The sequence below is a fragment of the Cyanistes caeruleus genome, chromosome 2 (genome assembly GCF_971803275.1).
Source record: "Cyanistes caeruleus chromosome 2, bCyaCae1.hap1.1, whole genome shotgun sequence".
NCBI lineage: Eukaryota > Metazoa > Chordata > Aves > Passeriformes > Paridae > Cyanistes > Cyanistes caeruleus.
In genome coordinates this window covers 96,691,072-96,701,661 of record NC_141702.1, presented here as the reverse complement: position 1 = coordinate 96,701,661, position 10,590 = coordinate 96,691,072, and the positions used below count along the sequence as shown (strand labels likewise).

Genomic DNA, 10,590 nt, shown 5'->3' with positions numbered 1-10,590 from the left:
TCTGACAGTGGAGCCAATGGGAATATATATTTTCCATGATAACAGTTACATATGTGGTTTGCGCTTTCAATGTCTGCGCTGGAGCAGCTCAGTCTCCTGTCTGCTGACGCAGGGCAGGGCAGCTCTGGCACATGGGATCAGCCACCACTTCAGCTATCCTGGCCTCAGAGTGCCAGGTGATTTAAGGTGCTCTCTTAGGATGGTTGCTTTCCACAGCTGCACCTTTTTGTCTCCAGATAAATCTCCCTTTTTTTCTTTTTTTTTTAATAGTCACCACAGTTCCCAGTCCCAAAATAGGAGCCACAGCAGGAACCTGTAGGATCACCATTTGTCACAATTCCATTTGCTAGACCATTGTTTTACTTCATTCACACCATGCTGTGCATTTCCTGCAAGAAAATAATAGACTTTATTTTAATCTTAATTTTTATGTGAAGGCCCCCACATTATGTGCATCGATATCTGTCTGCCTGCCCTTCCATCACCAGTTTGTAAAGATGGACTTGGGACTAGAGCCTATATTGCTGAAACCTTAAATAGTCCTGCCTCATTTTCTTAGTTTACTACAAAAACATTGAGATAACTGGGAATGATTCTTACTTCAGTTACACTACCTTAAACCAGCAAAGCTTTTATCTTTTCTTGTTTATCAAAAATATTTTCTTGTTTATCAAAACCTATTCTTGCTCTCTCCTTCTACCTTTCCTGCATTCTTTCCCACCCTCTTTTACTTATTGTCACTGCAAGTTCTTTGCTATGCTCACTAGCACCATATATGAACCTGTGATTGCTTGCTTTTTTCTGCCTTCAAAATAATTGAATCAAATTTACTGTTAATGCTCTCTGAATTTAAGTTTGCACCACCTCCAGAAGGAGCCTTCTGAATTCTACATTGTGGTAAAGCAGTTTCAGAAGTGCAAAGACAGCAGAGTGAAAAGCCAAGAAGCATTCTGTAAGAGAGCCTGGACTGAGAAATTAATGATTCTTTACTCTTAGCTGTAATGCTTTATAACAAAACACTGAAGAAAATGCAGCACAAGGAGCAGCCTTCTGAGGATGTTAGGCTGAGAGTCAAGTGGAAAGCTGTGACTGAGCCTGCGTGTGACCTCTCTATTGCTGCTCTGTTTATCCCCAGCCTGGACTGGTACTGGGGGCTGCCTCACCCCAGGTGCACCTGGCACTTGGCTTTATTGAATGTCATGAGCTTCCCATGGCACGACTTACCAGGATTGTGCCAGTCCCTCTTGGATGACATCCTGGCTTTCAAACATCCTGGCTTTCACAGAGCTGCTCTCTGTGAAAGTGGGGAGCCTCATTGCTGCCTGTGACTATGTGAACTATGACCTCTGTCTCCTGGTTGACTTCATAAAATATGTTGCCAGCAGAATAAGCCATCTTTTACATTTGGATCAGGAATTTGAAGTGCAGTTAATAGATATGGAGGTAAATGGAGGGTATCTCTGGTTGGCCTTCCAGGTATGGTTCTTGCTTTGCTGAAAAGAATGAGCTGTGGAAACTTCATCCCTTTTGCTTTTTCAGGTGGGTCTTAACTTTTCCAAGCAGCTGTCTGCAATATGTGTGGCCCCATATCTCATGAGAGGCATTTTTGATACCCTCTGAAGTTAAGGTTTCAAAAAATGTTATTGAAAAAACGTCCCTACTAAGAATATTTTTTTCTTCGAATAGTTATAAAAAGGGAAACCCGTGCCCCGAGTTTGAAATCCACATGTTACTTTCCATGTGGTTCACACATGTGCAACATAGGCATGTTTTTATGAATCGTTTGTATATTCCTTAGCCAGACTCCTGTGTTTAAACAAATGTGGAAACAACACAATACAGCTGGATAAGGAATTTTTTGTTCATAAGTAGGATCTATACATTTTTAAAGCTACACTTTCAGCAATAAAGAAATTGTCCATATTACTGGAATGTACTTCATATCTTGATGAAACTTTTCATTCTTTTGGTCTGGATAAGAAAGACCTATGAACTTTATAATGGTGCCAACTTAGCATTGCAAGGGTTAGTAATAGCCAGGAGTGAAGGTGCTACTCATTACTAAGATATCAAAACAGGACTGTCTACTTGGCAAGAAGGTTAGTTCTGATGTTGTTTCCCAAATTATTAACATCTTATTAAATGAACTGTTTCAGAACTTGGGATAGTTGAACACTAAAAGAAGACTGAAAATTGAAATACAAAATAAATGGCCTTTATTGGCAGCTCCCTTCAAACACTTTTCTATCTTTTTCTTTTAGACCATGAAAGGAATAACTTTGGATGGTTGCAATAGCATATGAGAAAATGGCCTCATTTCTTGCACTGGATGATGTAAAATATTACTTCCTGAATTACTGTACTCTGAATCATCCAAGAAGCAAATACCAAAAATCTGAACACATAACTGCTTGTCAAAATATAGTACTGAATTTGGACAGTGTGAATTTCAGGTGTCAGATGTAAGATGGTCTACAAGATAAATGCTCTGCTGTCTGCTCCACTACTAATTTGTTGAAAAGACAAGTCAAGTTCAAATTCTATATTGCCAATACAAAGAAAACTAACTGCCTTTTACTGGCACATCATTCAGTCTTATTGCTGCCTCTCAGACACAATGAAAAATTGTGTCTGCTCCCACTACGACTGCTTGGAAAAGAACAATTTCTAACCCTCTCAAAGGGTTGCCACACACTACCTTCCCTACAGTGCCTCTGACTGTGCTGCTGACCCTGATGTGTCTTCTCTGCCTAATTAATGTATAAAGCAAGGTACCCAAAGTGTTCATCTCCAGATCTGGTATCTAGGAAAAAATTTTGTATTCCCTTTTCATCGTATTTTCTCACTGAGAAGATAGTACTGAACTTATTCTCCTGTGGGATCATTCATGAAAACTATTGCCCAAGCATCTTGCACAGACATTGCTATTTTTGTTTAAGTGACATTTTAAAAATCTGGTTAGGACCAGATTTTCAAAAAAGTAAAAGTATTTTTTCCACAGACTATGAAGTCAACCGAAAATATAAACGCCAGTGTGAGCCCAGTTAATGAGTTTCTATCACCTATCACTAAAATAATTGATAAATTATTCTAGGTGATTAAGGATTAAACGTTCTTTTATTGAAAATTTTGGTTAATTAAGATGATCCTATGCGCCATAGAAAAAGAGAAGACTCCTCACAAAATTACTTACAAAATCAGAAATAAAGCAACTGAAGCTAAAATTACAGTTTGCATTTACTTTCCACAAACTAAGCTTAAACAATAGTATTTGTGTCTGAAGGATGTGTCTGATCCTTTTTCACCATGCAGCACACCCTACATTTCACCAAAATTATCACCGACAGCTTTAGGAATGTGCAATTAACTGAAGGCATGAATAGGATGAATCCCGTCCAATCGTGTGGAATTTGAATCTACGTTAAAATTATTCTAGAAAAAATAATATGGCTGGTTCAGTGGAGGAATTCTAGCCTTGCATGTGAATAATGGATTTTTCCATTCTATAGCTGCATTATGAAAAAAAAAGGAATGAGATGAAAAAAGGAATGAAGAAAATTTTAAGACATCCAACAATTTTAACATGTAGAAGCCCTCTCTGTGTTACTTAACCCCCTTTTTTTTCACTCCACTTGAAAGATTTAGGTCAGTTTAATAAAAAAAAAAAAAAAAAAGAAAAGTAGAAGAAAAGCCAAAGCATGTGATTTTAGAAACGTTCTGATTAAGTGTTTTAACTTTTGTGGATAAGTTTTGGGTTTTTTGGGGTTTTTTTGCTGAGCAACCGCCAAAGGTGATTGTGATTTTGTATCTGCATTTTTAGCCTGTGTTTTTACGTGTATTTATGCCGTATAATTTTGTTTTTATCCAGTGTCATCAAGAGATGGAAAAACGCAATCTATCAATAGAGGCTAAAAAGTGCACTGGCACTGGCACCAAATGAGAATAAAGGAGAGAACTCCCCAGTATTTGCCCCAGAGAAATATTTTTCCTGATTTCTTCAGAAGAACCTAGGTCAGAAAGGGTGAAGAAGAAGTTTTACATTACCTGGCAGAATTATCTTCTAATATAGCTTCATTTTGATTTACTAAACCTTTTAGCAAGGACTTACATTGCTGTGAAAAAAACCTGTTAGAATGAAAAACGTCACTTCATTATGCACCATTTCCCCCTTCATTTGTGCTAAGGAAAGATAAATATGAAAGTTCTGAGAGCTGGAAAAATAAAGGCCTCCATCTGTCTTCACCTACAGCAAGTTCAGGGATGAGACAAACAATAAACTCAGTAAATGCAGCCCTGACTTCAGCCATCCTGCATTGCTGAAGCAGCCGCAGCAGCCGGAGCTAATCACTGGCTCTGGCCTGGGGTCTGTATAAACACCAGTAGAACAGTCTCATATAGTCCTGGGGCTGGGACTGATTCAACAGAAAACAGAGTAAGAGACATCTTGCTGGATTGCTGGCAGGATGCGCAGAGTCAATATTTGTAATAGTAATTAGTTCTGGAACTGAGACAAGTGACTTGATACACATGTTATGACATCTTCCTTTAGCTCTTTCATTTTTGAAGTAAATAGTTATGTTAATCTAATCTTGCACAAAGTCTCTTTCTCACAGTTCTAAGTTTCTTTTATAAGGAATTTTGTCTAATTTACCATCTGTTCAAAGGACAGCTTCTTCCTAACAAGTATTTCTGATAAAGACAATCTAAACTAATAAAGATTAATTGTCAAAATTTAATAGTAAGATTAGAAAATCATAACTTTGCTGTAGACTCCCATTGAAGAATGCATTTTGTCAATCAGAACCAAACACTTAAAATTAATGCTAGCTAGAGATGTTAGGAGCCAGCTCCCTCCCTTTTATTCTGAGGCTTCTACTTGGAGACTACAAAACCAGATGGAGGGAGTATCATCATTTACTCTGACCTGCAGCATAACTTAGACACAGGACTTTCGTAAGCTATTTCTCATTCCAAAAAAAAAAAGGCATCTGATTTAGAAAACATTCTAGTTCTGGTTTAAAATGGCCTGTGATGGGAATTCACTATAACCTTATTAAGCTGTCCTGGTGGCTAATCAGTTACTGTTCAGAATTTGTCTTGCTCCAGTGCTCAGACAGTTAAGCTTCTTATAATTTGATCTTTTGCAGCTCTGAAGAATTTTTGTTGCCAAGAAAATTGACCTTTTATATTCTTCTTGACATAGGAATCTGTTGAGTTCCTGAGTGTTTCAGTATAAGGCAAAATTTTCATTCCTTTGTTTCATTTTCCCAGTATTTTCTGCGCTCTTCATGGTTCTTCTGTAGTCGGCACAGAATTGGGCACCAGCTCCCAAAGTAAATGTTTGGTGACTTTCCTTGTCCTGTTTATTAGTATCGCATTTCTTCATCTAACCCTGAAATAAATGAAGTCTTTCAGCTGTAGCACAGCATCAGGGACACCTCCAGACCCCAAGTATTTCCAGAGCTACAACTTGCCAGATGTAGTCTGCTGTCTTGGCAGCACTCACTTTGCATAGCTGGGTGTCCTGCACTTGGCTGTGCTGGAACTCTGATTTATAGCTGTGCCTTTTCACACAGGTGACTCTGTATCTGTGACCTGCTTTCCTAAGTGCTGGCTTTTTGTGTCATCCCCAGCTTTCTCAGGAAGTAAGCAGGCAGGGACACGGCTGCTCGAGTTTATTTCAGCTCTGTAGAGCTAGAATGAATTTTCCTTTTCTCATTTATCTTTGCAGACCCATTCAGTTGTCCAGCTTTGGGCTATTTCATAAGGCTGTATAAATTTATCAGAGTGTTCATTTCTTATTTAAAATGTCATTAATGTTATTAACTCAAAATAAGTCTTTCTAAAAGGACACCATTAATTTTATCAGGCAAATTTGTTGCTTCCTGCCTCTGCCTTTAGAAGAGGATCTTGGACTCTGGCTTTTCATTTTACTAGCTGACATTAATTAAATAATTTTCCTTTGCTTCTCTGTCTGTAAAGTACAACAACAATTATTCAGACAATTATTTCTGCTGTGCCTCTCTCACATTGTTTGCACACATGTAGGTGGCTTTGTCCATCTCCAAGTAATTTCTGGAAAGTTTCACTATTTCATGAAAATCTGGTGGTATGCTGAAGAGAGTTCACTTACCCTTTCTGTTTTTAATGTAGGAAGTTGCACTGATAAAAAAAAAAAAAATTCAACTGTTGTAACTTCTATTTATCATTTTTTCTTATCAGGTTTCTTATTTACTTGTGTAAGGAGTATTATTTTGCTTTCATTGAATGATAACAGTTATAACAAACCCTAAGACTGCACTCTTTAAGTATAGTGTTGTTGAAATGTAGTTACAGGCCAACAGTTTGTCTTACTGACTTTATCTGCCCCTTTATTTCATAACCACCCACCTGTCCTCCCCACATTAGAAATTATTCTCTCAAAGCCCTATATCTTTTAGTATCAATTGCATCTTTCAAACTCAAATAATATCTCTGTGGATTTAAGATGGAATTAATGAAGTGGTTAATAGTATCTTAAGTACATGGGTTCAAAATTATTTTCGAGACATATATGCTCTCTCTGGAAAAAAACTAAAATCTGATAATTCTCAAATGCTGCCATGAGCTTCATCCCAGGCCTTCCACTGGAATAGGTGTCACAAATCTCATGCCCATTGATTTGGACAGAAATTCATAGATCTCTGATTTATTTTCTGTTCCAAAGCTGTCAAAACAGAGAATCCGAGATGTGGGACATTCCTGATGCGGCAATCCAGCTGACATTTAGTGTCACGAGATTTCTCTTTGGATGCTTGAGAGCATCTTGGGATAAGATGGAGCCCCACAGGCCTGTCAGCCTGCCGTGTCCATTGAAATCTGTGTGATGGGCATGGGGTCTGCACAAGGACACAGCACTGCAGCTGTGGAGGAAATCCAGATGTGTGGAACTCCTGGGAGCAGGAGCTGCAGCGCTCAGGAGTCGCTGAGATCCTTGTTTGAGGTCTGTGGAGTCTTCAGCCCAAGGAGAAGAATTCCTCCCATTCTGTGATTGTATAAACATACAGCAGGCTGTGGACAGGTTATTCAAGAGGTAAATACACTTTTGTGACTTGCTCCTACAGTTTTGCTTTGGGCTGGTGATGATTTGGGTCAGAATTCTGTGTGGTAACAACAAAAATAAACTTGGATGGTGGTTGGGAAATGGAATAGATCATCCATTTCTCTAGGTACCTTTACTTTCAGATATTTAATAATAACTTTATTCCCCAGAAGGAATTCAGGATGCTTATCAGCCTGCAAGGAAACCAAGAAAAACAGAAATAAGAAAATAAGAAAAATGGACAATTCAATAAGCTGTAGATAAAACTTGCAACTACACTTCTTTCCAAATTGATTCCATGTGGTGAGTCAAATTCTGCTTTCCATTACATGAATATAAATCTGGAGTCACTCAGCTGATTTCACTGGGGTAACTGCATTGAAAACAGGCAGCAGGATTTGGCCCCAATGAGTAGAGATACAGCTTATCCTATTGCTGTTGATGTTCTTGCAGCGCACCAATATACTTGTAAATATTCAGTTCTGTCGCCACATGTTAAATGTTCTAAAGCCCTTATTTTGCACTTGTTATCTTGCAATATTTGAGAGCCTGGAATAGGAGTGGAGGTACTCCTGGAACCTGCTGTTTTTCTTGCTAAATAGTAACAGTATCTGTAATGAGCTGAGGATAAATGCCATTTGGAGGGGGAGTGTGGGAGCCATTTGATAGCAATCAGGAAAACAAGAAGAAACTCTAACCCCTGATTTTTCTCTATGCATGAGAAAAAGTTAAATAACTTCCTTCTCCTTCTAAAGCCCAGGAGCCATGTTCAAAAACCCAAACTGAATGCTTTTAATAGAAATCTCAGCATGGTTAAAAAAAAAAATAAAATTCTGAGCGTTCATTAACTGAATGTGCTAGGGTTCAGACAGACAGCTGAGTTATAGCAACTTAATAAGTCACTGCCTGGGAGCAGAACTGCAGGAAATGTTGGTTACTGGCCATATCTGCCTTAAGTCTGTCCCAGTTTTAAACTGATGTAATGTAGATTAAAAGTTAGAGAGTTTCAATTTTGGTTTTTCTACCTCCAACTCCTTCAGTTGTGAAGAATCAGTGTTACACTGCAGTTGATCAGTGGTAACACAATAGATATCTCTGGTCTTTCTAGTGACCAAAACACAGGAGTTTTATGAATTTGATGCTGCATCCAAACAAAGTGCTGATTGCTGAGCTAAGACTCGATTCATTGCAGAGTGGAAATTAGCTACCAGAGCCTTGTATATTCCTCATGAGTCAGATTCTGTGAGTTTTTACTCACATAATTAATGTAATCATTTATTTACACTGAAGACAGAAGTTTTCAGAGTAGAAGCCCATGTCCATGCACTAGCCATGAGATCTATTGAACCTGTCCCTTTGTCAGCAAAGCTTAACCCATGAGATGCTGTACCCATCAGGAGAAGTTCCATACCAGCAGTGGGAGGCTGGAAAATGATTGCTGGAAGATAGAAAACAAGGCTGCAGGGAGGCTGTAGAACTGTGAAATGGCTCATCTGAAACATGCCAGAAGTGCTGGTAACTTTTTTATTCTCTGAAAGAAAAAAGAAAACAAGCTGGAAATCCAAAAATTATCTGAAAAGGTAGCAGGCAGTGTCTCACCCTGAGGCTGAATGACAGCTGATGGTGCCTTTCAATGAATGTTTTATTTCCTCAGCTTCTCCTTCTCATCCTGCCTCTAAGCTGAGGTTGTTTGTTGTCCGAAGATCAAAGGGTGTACAATGTAGAGACACTGATTTTAGATAAAGGAACTTTAGAGACTGTCTTTCCTCTTGCTCAGTAATTTTAACTAGCTCTAAACCAAGATGTTAGTGTTCTGCTAAAATAACTCATACTGAAATTCAAATGCAATTGAAGAAACTGAATTTTCAGTATCTCTTTAGACACAACTCCAGATGCCATTAAAAGAGACCAGATGTCAAGCATTTTGTTTTATATTCTAAACCAAGGGGCAATAAAAGTTTCTATTTGAATTTGCCCATTCTAACCTAATGGTGAATCGCTGTGCAGATATGCCTACATTTTTTAGAGATATGATCATGACAAAGGAGGTATGGTGCTCTTCAGAACCATGATAACACCAGCATGTCCAAGACAGTGTTGAGGGAAATGATCTCCAGATTATCTGTCTTCATTGTTCTGGTCACAGACGAAGACTTGGCTTGACAGATACACAGGACTGAATTTTCCCACAGTTTTCACCAGAAGGGAATGGAAACTGTGTGCAGTGGGGGTGGGGGACACAAGGAATGGGGAACAGAATTGCTCTTGTTGATTATTTTATGTCACAGATTTGATTTTGATAGGGCTAAGAAGGTCATTTAAATGCTCATTTTTATTACTAAGAAAATTCTGAAAAGGAAAGGTTTGGGCTTATACTTTATGCAAGAATGAGCTTCAGCTTTGCCTCTAATTTACCTCTTAACATAGCTCCAGACCCTGTGAAGCGCTAAAGAAAGTTCTTCATATAAAACATATGAACCCTTGCAGGAGATTGCTGCCATGCTTTGAGAAAATACTTGCTTAAAGATTGCTCTGGACCAGAGCCCAAATAAATTGACAGTGACATTCTGTCAAATGGTGCAAATCAGGGTGATGCTGGGATATGTCTCATTTTGCACATTTTCCAGAACTTCCCAATATTTAATTCCTATATCATAAAAAAAAAAAAAGAAAAAAAAAGTCTGTGAACCAAAATAACACAGTGCCACATTTGACAACTTTCCACAAAAGAGTTGAAAACATATATCTGGCCTGTCACCCTGTGGTGGGTCACTCAGATTCTGCTTTCAATTGGAGAGTTCCTTGATTTGCAGCTGGTACCAGCTATGTGCCAGATACACTTCAGGTAGAACTTTACTGATACTGTAAATTTCTGAAGCAGATCTAACAGAAATTAGAGAACCTGCCATTTTTGTAGGAAGAAATAAGCATTTTCCATCTGTTTAATTTTTTTGGTGGTGTTTGGTCTTTTCCGTGTTTTTCTGGAGCTTGCTTTGTAGCATTGCTAAGAAAGTTGGTGTTTCAGATTTCCTGGATTTCATGAAAACCTTTGTTTTGGCTTTGGTTTGAATGAGTTCATACTCAGGAATTCTGCACTGAGGGTTAGGGTTCAAACCCCAAGTCTCAAAGCAATTCTATGCTAAAATGATTGAGCTTTAGGCTGTTTATTTGTTGGAATCAGGGGACTTTCACCCAAACTAGAGCCTCGCTGAGGGCTCGATTGAAATCTGACCCTAGTTTTGCTAAAAAGCAGCTCAGTTTTCTAGCTAGGTGTATAAATGTACAGCACTAGCCTATCTGAACACTTCTCACAGATAATTTTATCTCATTACACATCACCAAGGTATGAAAACATTTTTTTCTCACTCATACAGAGCTTGAAATGTTGGTCTAACACTAGATCAAGAGTCAGTTTATGTATGTGGATACACATGGACATAAACTGGCCCATGCACTGACCTGACCAGCCAATGCAAGTTTGAATTTAAAAGCCATGAAGTTGAATTTTC

General features: G+C 38.4%; 1 long non-coding RNA gene across 3 annotated transcripts in view; it reads right to left on the bottom strand.

The window, feature by feature from the left end:
* Nucleotides 1-247: 247 nt before the first annotated feature.
* Nucleotides 248-10,590, bottom strand: part of LOC111926150 (uncharacterized) — a 151,382-nt gene continuing 141,039 nt past the window's right edge. For 2 of the 3 annotated variants that reach the window (XR_015283672.1, XR_015283674.1), the window contains 3 exons: nucleotides 8,493-8,612; nucleotides 4,045-7,275; nucleotides 248-389 (listed from right to left, as the gene is read on the bottom strand). This is a non-coding gene — a long non-coding RNA (uncharacterized LOC111926150). Of the gene's footprint in view, nucleotides 390-4,044; nucleotides 7,276-8,492; nucleotides 8,613-10,590 lie in introns of those variants that run through there. The other variant, XR_015283671.1, reaches the window with a different exon arrangement.